Source organism: Megascapheus bottae, chromosome 16 (assembly GCF_031878675.1).
Source record: "Megascapheus bottae isolate mThoBot1 chromosome 16, mThoBot2.hap1, whole genome shotgun sequence".
Lineage (NCBI taxonomy): Eukaryota > Metazoa > Chordata > Mammalia > Rodentia > Geomyidae > Megascapheus > Megascapheus bottae.
In genome coordinates this window covers 49,525,747-49,538,052 of record NC_143524.1, presented here as the reverse complement: position 1 = coordinate 49,538,052, position 12,306 = coordinate 49,525,747, and positions in this window count along the sequence as shown.

The window sequence follows — 12,306 nt, the reverse complement described above, 5'->3', positions numbered from 1 at the left end:
GTTTACCCTGACTTTCATTGACTGAGGTCCTCATTTATTTACGAAACTCAGAGAATAAAGGATAGACATGACCAAAACAGCCCTTTTAAATCTTACCAGTACAATGTCAGAATTTCTGAGGATTTCATTCACTTGATAAAATAGTCTTACAGAACATAGGTTTGAGCATGAGTTAAGTTTGAACTTAACTGAGAACCTACTACATTCATGTCACACTTTCTGCGTATGCTAAATCCCTCCACGGTGCCCCAGTTTCATTGTCATCTGCTCCTTGAAGCTGTTTCCATAGTCCACATGTTGAAATCCATCCGTACCTTCTATCATGAACCAAGGCTTGAAGCCTGGCATTAGTGGCTCATATCTATAATACCAGATACTCAGTAGGCTCAGTTCTGAAGACTATTTTTGAAAGTCTGACAGGAAGGGAAATTTCTAAAATTTTTAGGTCCAATTAACCAATTAAAAGTAAGTACTGTGCAATAGTCTTCATTTTGTCAAAGTGGTAGTATACTCATTTATTTAAGAACATTGGCAACTTTACTTAAATATTCATGGCATTTTTAAAGAAAAACCACAATGGCTGTTTGAATTAAGAATCTAGGATGTAGGATTAATTAATGACTTCTGAACCTTTATAAACCTGATACATAGGAGAATTCCTAAAATAGGCTGTTTAAAACCTCTTTTTTTTGTCCCTTGCCTAGCTCATATTGTTACAGTATCTTACCTTGTTATGTGGTATATTGTATGTTCGTTTATTTGTTTATTTGAAATAGGATAGGAATGGTGGGAAAACAAGATGAGGGGTGGGGGTCGGGGAGGGAAAGAGGGACAAAATCATGAGAAAGGGTATCAATGTTTGTGAAGTAATGCACCTACTACCTGATGAATATAATGTTACCTTTCTATTAATTACAATAAAAAGAATATTAAACATTAAAAAATTGCAAATATAAAAAAAGCTACAGTGGAGCTGTGGCTCAAGTGGTAGGAGGCCAGCCTTGAGCAAAAAAGCTAAAGGACGGCATAATCCCTGAATTCAAGCCCCAGTAACCAAAACAAAAACAGAAAAGAATCAAGGTATGCTTTCTCATTTTCAATTAGTGCTTAATGGAAGAAATACTCAACAAATTTTTAGCACTTCATTCTTATAGGAAGAAAGAGAGATTGCAAGCTGAAAAGATAAATGCATTGCTATTCATTCAAAGCACACAACTTTAAAATAGATATTTATATAATATTAAAATATTACAGCCATATAAATAATGCAAAAGCATTTTCACTCAATTATCTTGTAAAATATTAACCTCACATATTTGTTGATATGGATCTTATCGATATAAAGAAGTATTTATCAGAGGATAGTAAGTCTTCCAAATCCAAATACTAACTTTTCCTTTATGCCCTATTTTCATAGTGACAAACACATCAATTTCCTTGAACTTCACATACCCAAATTGTTTTCTAGTTTTCCTCATCACTCTAGTTCCCATTCACCAGTTTCCTACTATACTTTCCTTGTCTTATAATAATAGACTCATTCTTTCCAACAAGCCCAAAGTTATCTTATTAGTGCAAGAAATATTCTTCATTGATGAAAGCCTTGCAAGTCTTAAAAATACATCCACTGAAGCCATTCCATACCTAAATAGCCTGTTGATTCTTCTCTGACTGAACGCCCCACACTTTCTGTTTTCGGCTAATGGAGCCACTACCACCACTCAGTTCTGAAACCAGCAGCCTGTGCTGCTTCCTCAATCACTTGCTAAGCTTTCCCCTCACCTTTGCAATCAGTCACCACATTCTGTCAAGAGCAGATTCTAAAGAACCATCCCTGCCCCCTCTTCTCTAGCAAGCTGGTTGTCCTAGCACTAGATGATTGTACAATAACCCTCTCCCCCTTGAATTTATTTTCTTTGGCTTTACTAAAATGCTAAACATTCTCTTTCTAAAAAAAAATAATAATGGGAACCAAATATTAGACTAAGAGCCTCTCTCTGTCTCTGTCACTGTCTCTCTCTGTCACTGTCTCTCTCTCCCTCTCTCTCTCTCTTTCTCTCTCTTTCTCTGAAAAGGCCAATTTGAGAATGACAGCTTGCATGCATTCATGGCATTCCTCAAGTGAATCTCATCTGCACCTGCACAGCCTTCACTCCTGGGCTCCTATCAGTCACTATATTTCCTCATGTACAGACTTGTTGCAGTGTTCCAATATGCCACACTATTTACCTCAGCGCTCCTCTGCATGCAGGTTTATTTGTTGGGCTGTCAGGAAGAAGTTCTTCTCTATCTGGTAAACTACTCTCATTTTTGCAATGCGAGTTCACAGACAGCAGGCCAGACACTTGGCCCAAAATAGAAGTGAGAACTCTCTCCTGGGCTAGACACTGCCTGATTTCCTTTTTTATTTTTTTCATTTTTGGGGCGGGGGGGGGGGAGGAGGGTCACTCCTGTGGCTTTAATGAAGGGCCCTGGGCACTGTTCCTGAGCTTCTTTTGCTCAAGGTTAGCACTGTATCACTGGAGCCACAGGGTCATTTTCAAATTTTTCTGTTTATGTGCTCCTGAGGAATCAAACCCAGGGCTTCATATATGCTAGGCTTATACATTGCCATTAAGCCTACTTTCTCTCTTTTAAAACACAAGTTATTGATTTCACCTCTTCTTTCTGTCACCTACCATCTTGCAAATCTGTTCAGACCTCAGAATGTAGTAGCTTTTTTTAATCTTCTGCACTTGACAATTTGCTTCCAACTTAATTTTTATTGAAGTAATGGAACTCTCACCTTGCCTGACTTAAATTTTGATATTTCACTCTATTTTTTTCTTTTTTGCTTCAACTCTGCTGTAAGTCCTCTATTTTGTACTTTCAATTATCTCTTTTCAGATAGTTTTATCCTTGATTAAAGAAAGACGAACAAGGTTACTGCATGCATGTTAGTGTGCCAGTTTTATTACATATACGTTAAATTCACATTTTTAAATATCATCTGCTACTGTACAAGAGGGAATTGTACAAATTTTTACTTATGCAGGCCTTCTTCTCATTCAATTAACTCTTTCCAGAAATAAAACTTCTACTAGACACTATAAGTTAACAAGGACACATTGACTACATTATTACATATAAAGAAAAACTGATTATGGTGTGTCATTATTAATGAGGTCAATTTATGACTAAAGATACTTCAAACATATCCCCTCTCAAAGATTAGTGATGGGCTGTCCTGGTCACTGGTAGAATTCCTTGAGATTCCCTTCTACTTTTTTGTATAGCATTACCATGCACCCCTAAAGTTTCTAACTCAACAGCCCAGAAACTTTTTCTCTCTGTCCTTCTCCCTAATCATCCCCTTCTGTTCCCTCTCTGCTGATTGCTGCTTTATGACCTTCTAATTTGTTAATTTCTAGATTCCCTACATCATATGCTGGACTCTTTCCTCTTCTCTCTGTTTTTCTCATAATCCTTAGCAATGTCGCCCCATCCTTTTTAATCTTATCCTCATTATTTCTGACTTTAAAGATCTGTGCCCTCTTCCAGTTACTCCTATTCTTTTTTTTTTGCCAGTTGTGGGGCTTGAACTCAGGGCCTGAGCACTATCCTTGGACTTTCTCAAGGCTAGAGCTTTACCCTTGAGCCACAACACCACTTCCAGCTTTTTTCTATGTATTTGGTGCCAAGGAATCTAACCCAGGTCTTTGTTCATGCTAGGCAAGCACTCTACCACTAGGCCCAACTCCCAGCCCAAGTTACTCCTATTCTTTCATTTTTTAAATTTTTGATCTTTGATAGTACTGAGGTTTCAACTCATGGACATATACGTGTTGGATAGGTACTTAACACTACTACTTCAGCCACCTCCACAGTAGTTTTTGCATTTACTATTTTTAAAATGTATTATCCACTCTAGTATGTTATTAAATGTAGTATTCAATAAAATAATATTCTGATATTCTTTATGGCATGATAACTTAAGTTTGAAAATGTTATATATTTTTTTCAAGCAAACTTGTTCCTAACACTCCTACCCCTGGGATACAGGGGAGTAACTCTGAGGTGGGCAGGTGCAGGCATTTATTTTATAAAATACAGTCTTGTTTGTCTAGACTGGCCTGGCCCACAGTCTTCCCATTTATATTTCTTTCATGACTGTGATGACAGACACGTACCAATCACTTAGTTAACCAGTGGCTGAGATGGAATCTGTGGAACTATAATCTTCCTGATTTTTGCCTCCCAAGTGGTTAGGATTACAAGTGAATTCCTGATGCCTAGCTTAGTTATTCTCATTTGTATCACAGAATTCCAGAAACAGATCTATAAGTAACAGAACTATGGTCAAATTTAGGGGGTTCAGTTGAAAGAAGGGCAATTTAATTAGGTAAAGTCTCAACTCTCCTTTTCAGAAGAGTGTGGGCGAGTTGTAAATAAAGTTGGTAGTCATTTCATTTTTCTCATCAGTGATGACGTGGTCACTTCCTTAATATTAGATATCATATTTGACAGAATTATATGGAAGGCACTTTAAGACTATTGCCCAGAACACCTAATTCATCTTAAATTTGATTGAAACTTGTTCTCTACATCAGAGATCTAGAGAACTGTTAGGATGGATATTTTTTAAAGTTATTGTTATTATAAAGGTGATGTGCTGAGGCATTACGGTCAGACATGTCAGGTAAAAAACATTTATTTTTGGACAATGTCACTCCTTCCCTCACTCTATCCCAGTTTTCCCTCCTGTCTCCACTCACAAGTTGTATAGTTTATTTAAGATGAAAAAATTTAAGTAATATATTTATATTCTCTTGATGTCTACATGCAAATGGAATTGGGACTTGGAAGAAAAAATCTGATGATAAACACAATTTAGGGACTCACAAAACATATTGTTTGGCAGTCAACATTTTTAGTTAAAATTTTTGCACTGGAGATGTAAGAAAATGCCACTTTAGTTGTATTAACAATACCTTTGCAAACTCAGGAATTCTTTTTCTCATGAAAATGCTTGTGCCAATTTGTCTTTTCCCATGATCTTAATGACTTTCCATTTTTAATGCTGCCATTTTATATGTCCCTAATGAATAAAATATTATCTTTTGAACTGTTACATAAAGCATGGATGAGTGTTGATAGCAAAAAAATAAAGGAAATCTAATGTTAAGGTTGTGTATATAAGGCAAATGTTTACACTGATAGTTAAAATCCAGATAAAAGGAATTTTCCATAACTTTGTGAATTTTACATCTAATGCCTGATATCCTTAGGATATTAAAATAGAGCTAGTCTTAGGTTATAATCACTAAAACAATATAAAGAAAGAGTTTTAAAACCATAAAAGATTGAAATTTGGGGCTAAAATATTTGATACATTTAAGCTTTTCATAAAGAAAAATAACAAAGTGTATCAATCATAATTAATTACCATTTCTTTGAAAACGTAATAAGCATAATGAGCAGAGTCCAAAGGGAAGCTTTCTTTCAAATGATTGTTAAAATATGCCCTGTTGCATGCAAAATGTTTTCAGTGTTCTTTCCTGCTCAAGAAAGCTTTTATACTCACGTATATGATTGCAGATTTCGGAGTAGGCTCATTGCTTCTATGCCAGTGTGAATCAAAGTTGCTTATTAACATGTGGGTGATACCTTTTGGAGAAGTCAAATCACAGAAGAGCGCTTGTGTGGGGCTCTTTCTATCTCAGAGGAACTTTATAATTAGCCTGGATTCATTTGCCAGACCCCTGCCTGAGCTAACAAGCAGTAGTACTGCTGGGGCTCTTTGCTTTCAGAAAATTGAAGTGAGAGATTAAATGACTTCAAGATGATCCTTATTTTATCTTTCCAGGTCATTTCTGAAGTCTAGGCTCCACATGTGCCTAAATTACTATGAGTTATTGTAAAGAAACTGTACTTGACTGAAGTTTTTCTGTCATACATTTGTTTTCCACTTTGCTTCTTATTTTTGTATTCCTTCATGTTCCCTTTCCCTAGATAAACCAGCATTGACACTGGACATACTCATTGGATTGGAAAGGCAAAGCTGAGTGAGGTAAGCCATTTGGGGAGCTATCACTAATGCCTACAGATTTAAGCTAATAATCCTGTACTGAACCTAAATTTAGGCAACCTGGCTTAATGTGTAGTCAGACCTTGCCCTGTTTTGTAGATCCTGGCAAATGGTTGAGTGCAAAAGAGCAAATAGCACAGGTCTGTTGGACTCAGCTAGTGATCTAAGGAAGAAAGTGTGAAGAAAGTGTATGGCCCATTACACTAGCTGGAATATGGCCAACTACAGGTGAGATTTCATAGGCAAAGGTGGACTGTGAATATCATACTGAAAAAAAAATCTGTCTGCTGGCCTTCAGTGACAAGCTCAGGAATAGGTGGGATCCCCATGTTCTTCATACTCATCTGCAGGGAACATGCCGTGAGAATCTCATTGGCCAGCTTAGTAGCAGTGGGCTAGTCATAACACATGCTTAGAAATTGATTTGGCAATGGATCGTTATAAGTCCAGTATAAGGGGCAGTGATGATTGGCTTCGCGGTGCAATATGGATTCTGAGAAGAATCATGTGTGCTCATTCTAATTTTTATTTGGAATAATTGGGAAACATATGAGCTAAGCCTTAAAAATGTTTGTGCCACTGATGCACTTATTCAATTTGAGGGAGGCAGGTCTCCCTTGAAAACAACAAAAACAAGTACAGAATTTATATTCAATAAATTTTACTATGAATTATTTAAGAAAGACTCTAGGGATGCATCAAGTGGAACAGGAAAGCAGGCAAACAGAGGCTTTTGAAAGCTTAGGGATATTGCCTGCTAGAAGAACCAGGCATTCTGGAGTATATAAAAGAATTGAAGGAAAAAAATAATGATTCTCCCTAAGTAAACCCAGAAGCCACACATCTATGATAGAAGATCCCACTCCCCCCACCATTCCTGGTCTTTTCAGATCAATTATTTCTTAGATATTTCAGTTCAAAAACACTAGTCAATCTTATCAGACTTCATCCTGTGTCATGTGTATTTTCTGTGTCTTTCTTATTCAGGATGGTTTCAACCTTATTCAGGATGGTCAGTATCATAATTCTACTTTTCTTCAACTATTTTCATGAGATACAGCCTTTCTTCCTCAATAATATTTGCTCAAATATTACTTAGATTAAAGCTCTGCAATTCTTCAATTGGATCTTCAAAACCCTTTCATTTCTTAGATCTTATATTATATGATGTTAGTTCTAATCGTGTCTAAAACTTTTCTTCATATTTTGCTGTACCACGAACCTTAGATAAAAAGCAGAAATCCAGCAAGCATGACTTTGTTTTAGTCTAGAAGAAATTAGACTAATCAAACTAGATTGAATGTAAAAAAGAGAATATATTAATATTGATATTACAAAAGTATCCTTCCTGATGTTATCAAATGAGAATTGGTTGCTCATATTAAGGTCTTTCCTTCCAGACAGGTTTACAACCCATTCCCACTGTTGAAAACTGTTGACATCATAGAATGCTACAAGCCAGCTGAAAATCATAGTAAGGGCTTGATAATAGTTTAGGATTCTCAGACTAGAAAGCAGAGAACAATATGGCTTTAGGAACAAGGTTCTCTAATAAGAAACATTCAGAAAACAACAAAAGAAAAGATTTTAATCTTTGTAAATTGTGTTGTTGAAATAACTACAGCAAATAACTTTAAAAGAACAAAACATTAAAATCTATGAACTCTCAGTATTTTTTGGTATGCTGGTAGTGGGCTTGAACTCAAGGACTCATGCATGCTCTTGCTTAGCTTCTTCACTCAAGATTGGTGCTCTACGTGAACTATACCTCCCCTCTACTTTTGGCTTTTTGCTGGTTAATTGTGTATAAAAGTCTCTCGGATTTGTCTATTTGGGATGGTGTCATCCTGGGATCTTCAGATCTCAGCTTTCAGGATAGCTAGGATTACAGGTATGAACCATAAGACACAAGTTAGCAATTTTCCATAAGACAAACTCTTAAGAAATGAAGACTCAAAAGATGCAAGGGAGAATGCTTTTCTGGGTGGCCATCAGAAGCATGATTGTAGGACAAGGATGAAAGGGTATGATGCTTCTTCAGTTGCTTCTTGACATCCCTTCCCTCCAGATATATAGCAGGAGCCTGTCACAGGAGGGTCCCCAGACAAAAGGGGATAGGAGAAGCCAGAGAGACCTTCCTGCTTCTGTCAGTTGTTTCATTTCCTGAGTCCTGGAAGGAGCAAGGAGAAATGAGTTACGGATGAGCAGGGAAATGGCATACCATTTCAGGACAGACTGTGGCTCCCATGGCCGTAGTTGGATCAGGAATATTGCTCATTTCTTATTAAATACAAACAACTGGAGCTTAGTAGCAAAACTTTCTGAATAGGCTTCCAAGTTGCCTCCCCATTTTCCTTAACAGCCTATTTTAGAGAGCTATTTTAGAGACGAAGACAAACAAGTGGAAGCCATCTACGTAATAGGAAGCAGTAACACCTCCACACACAGATACAGTGGCTCTTATTTAATATCACATCAGTCTCTGCAACAAACACAGTAGGCCCATTGGTTCTCTCCAGCTAAGAAAGCCTAAGGCTCAGAGGTGTGAATTCCCTTGTCTGTAGCCGCTGGTAGGCTGGTAGGAAAGCATTTGACAGCAGTGGAATTTAATGCTTTGAATAATAAATTATATTGTCTTGCCCAATGCCTAAGAATTTACAGAGGATGTGGAATTTGTTTGACATGGATAGGAAAGTGAGGAAAAATATTAGTCCCCCTCATGTGTGGAGTGGATAGGAGATTTGGAAGGTCCTACAAGCGGTAGCACAGAGGGTCTCGCTGCTCCCTCACTATCCCTGCCAATATCTATAACCAAGCTTGATCTTCCAACACTCAATATATTTTTTCTCAATAAAGGACATCCCATCTCCCTCATCCTCCTTCTGAATACCATATTTGCCTTTGCATTATGTAGCAAATATTTTTCCCTACAGTTCCCAAAACTCCTCCCTTTAAAAAAAAGTAAAAAATAAGAAAGCAGCCAGGGCTTGTTTGCTGCTTGAAATGTATGAAGTCTGATTGTGTTTACTTTTTGGGATTGAAACCAATCACATACAAAAACACCTTTTAAGAGGAGAAAGATGTCAGTTCAGCTTTGCATTCAAATATCCAATTTTTTTTTTCCTGACTCACATTGAACAACCTTGGGCAAATCACTGTGCTTTTCTCTCTTCTGCCTGTGCTGTACAGTGTCAGGCACAAAGACCCTTGCAAATATGGCGTGATCTCTCAAATATTAAAGCCTTTTATGCTCCTTGCTTCTGTTCATCCTCTCTTTTCTTTTGATCTAACAAAACTCCTTAAATTATAAATAAAAGGGTTTGAAGGGCTTTTTTTTAATCCCTTTAAGATAAGGTAAAAATGCATGACAGAAAGAGAGAGACAGAGAGACCAACCAAAAGAATGTTAGTGGAATAGGGCAGCACAAACCCAGTCAATATTTTCATTCATTATATGTCACTGATATCTTGAGAAAATGTCACATTTGGGATGATTTTTAAAGGAGATGTTAGTGTTCAAATGCAGTGAGACAAAATAGTCATTTCCACTTGGGAGATAAAAAGACAGTTCTAAACTCTTTCAACAGTCTTAAAAATATATAATTAGCCAGTTTAAAAAAATTCAACTCTCATTTTGCATCTAGAGATCAGCTGATAATTACTTTTAGCCTTTGAAACAAGAGGGTATGATGTTAAGGCAATCAGAGCATAATGTGAAAGATAAGATATGGAACTGTCTTTAGAGTGGTTTTGTGGATACAACTGGCTACTTTTTGAGAATTTGTCTTGTTTATATTTGGATTGACTGGTTCTAAGGAAATTTTCCTTCAGGGCTGTTTTGTTGCTTAAAATAGATGGTTAGCCCCTGGGCTTTTCTGCCATAATCTGCCCAACTGTATCAAACAAAATGATTCACTGTGCTGAATAATAGTGAAGTATTCATTTCTTTCCAAATGAATGCTGTACCCTTTAAGACTAGATACTATCCTATATTCTGTTTGTACTAGCATCATGTGAGGCAGAGTGACCATGTTGAAAAGAAACTCACTTGTACAACTAATTGATACTAATAAAAATGGGGAAAAAATCTACACTCTGCAAAAAAAAATGTCAAACAGAGGAAGTCCCAAAGTGTAATAGAACATTGGAAGAAAAAGGAGAAAGGAATGCATTACATGGTTCTGGAAATGAATTAAACGTGACTGACTTTAAAGGAAGTGTGATTAATGATGGGGCCACTTGTCCAATGTGTTTTCCTTTAGTTCAGGAGTTTAGAGGGAAATTTCAACATACAAAGAAAATGAATAAAGAGGCAAGCATTTCTTCTCTGCCTCAAGCCAAAGAATAGTGCCAAAATCTCATAAGAACAAATTGGCCCAAAGAATGCTTGTGTTTAAACAAGTCAGAAGTATAGTGAGAAGTGGATTTGTTCAACCCTGTTATTTATAAATGAGAAAGAAAAAACTAATGTGTGGAGTTTTAATAAAGGCACTTAACAAACACAAACAAAACGATCCCTTCAATAGTCTTCACATGATGATCTCAGGCATACCAATTTGATCTTGTGCTTTCTTTTCAGCTATAAATTTACTGTAGCCACTAGAAACAAATGTGAGAGTAACATAATGTTATTATTATTATTAATATTAATATTTTCCAACAGTCTAGCTTTAAGTCAGGTTCTTGTACTTTTCCTTGGCCTTTTGCTCAAGACTGGCACTATGCCACTGGAGCAAAACTGCCAGTTCTGGCTTATGCTAGCAAACCGTAGATCAGAATCTCCAATATGTTTCTGTTTGGGCCACCTCTGAGCCTCGATTTTCAGATGTCACCATCTTGAGTAGCTGGGATTATAGGTATGAAATAGCACTAATCAGCTTAGATAACAATGTACTGCTTCTCTATATTCATGTATGATACTTCATAGGTTGTATCTCTTATTATACTTCAGGTGGTACTTCATTTTCATATGTAATATCTGAGCTCATCCTCCCCCAAACTAAATGTGGGAAAAGACCAGGCTTTACAATTTTATTGCCATCTCACTGGTAATGAGAACTTTCTCAAGGAATCTAATACTGATGTTCTCAGATAATGCCTGCCGTGAACAACAAGAGTAGCAGTTAGCCATAGATATTCTGTTATGTCAGACTGGGCCAATCTCATCCCCGGCAGTCTGCTGGACATGGATTCTTGTTATAGATGATCAAAATATGTATTTAGCTTATAATACATAAGATGAACCGCTGCAATTTTGATAATTCTGTAAATATTTATGGAGCATCTTCTGTGAGTTTCAATCCTGAATTAAAGCATGGAATGTATAACATTCTCTGAATTTTTACAATATCATTTCAAGAACTGAAAGAAATGTTTCCATACAAACTTACACAACTCTAAGCATATAGAGTATGCCTGTTTGTGCAATGGAACTGGAACTTGAAATTAGTCCTGCCCAACTCCAAAGGTTTTTCATGACATCATCCTTTCTCATGGAAGAGGTTTCACTAGATGTTTCTTATTAGCAAGACATTATTTTGGAGAACCAGAGCAGATCTTGGAGGCAAAATATTCTTGTTGCAAATAAAATACCATATCTAAGTAGGAGTCATTATCAGCTCATAATTGAAAACAAGCTTGAAGAAATGTTGGACAGCAAACCATGTGTTCAGACACAAAAACAACCAGCAGATGCATGCTTGTGGATCCAATTCTCACTTCATAAACTCTTGGGCTAACCTCACTTGTTTCTCTCTTGTTTTCTTTTGTACAATCGATGTCAACTTCATTTTTGGAAGAAAATTGGTTGTTCTATGCCATCCAATTCTTGGATTTGTCTGAAAAGCAAATGACAAGATTCATGTCTGAACATCCTCTTATGTTCATGTAAGACAATTCTATCTAAAGTAGATTAATTGGATCTAAAATCATTGTAGTGGGAGGTTTCTGTGTGCCCAATACAGGATGTGATATTGAAATATAGGGCTTCTCATTATATGATAAGATGTTAAAGCAGCCTTTTCTTTACTCAGTCATTTTTATGGTGTTCAAAAAGATCAAATGACATCTAAGACACTCTTAAACATTGTGTCATTAACAAACCAATGTCAGAAACAAATATTTTCATTAAAAATATCAATGTTCTCACCTAAAAAGTTTTCATGAGCATTCAGATCCACTTATCCACCAGAAGAACTAAAAGCAATTTCAGCAAATATATATATATATACATCTCTGAAG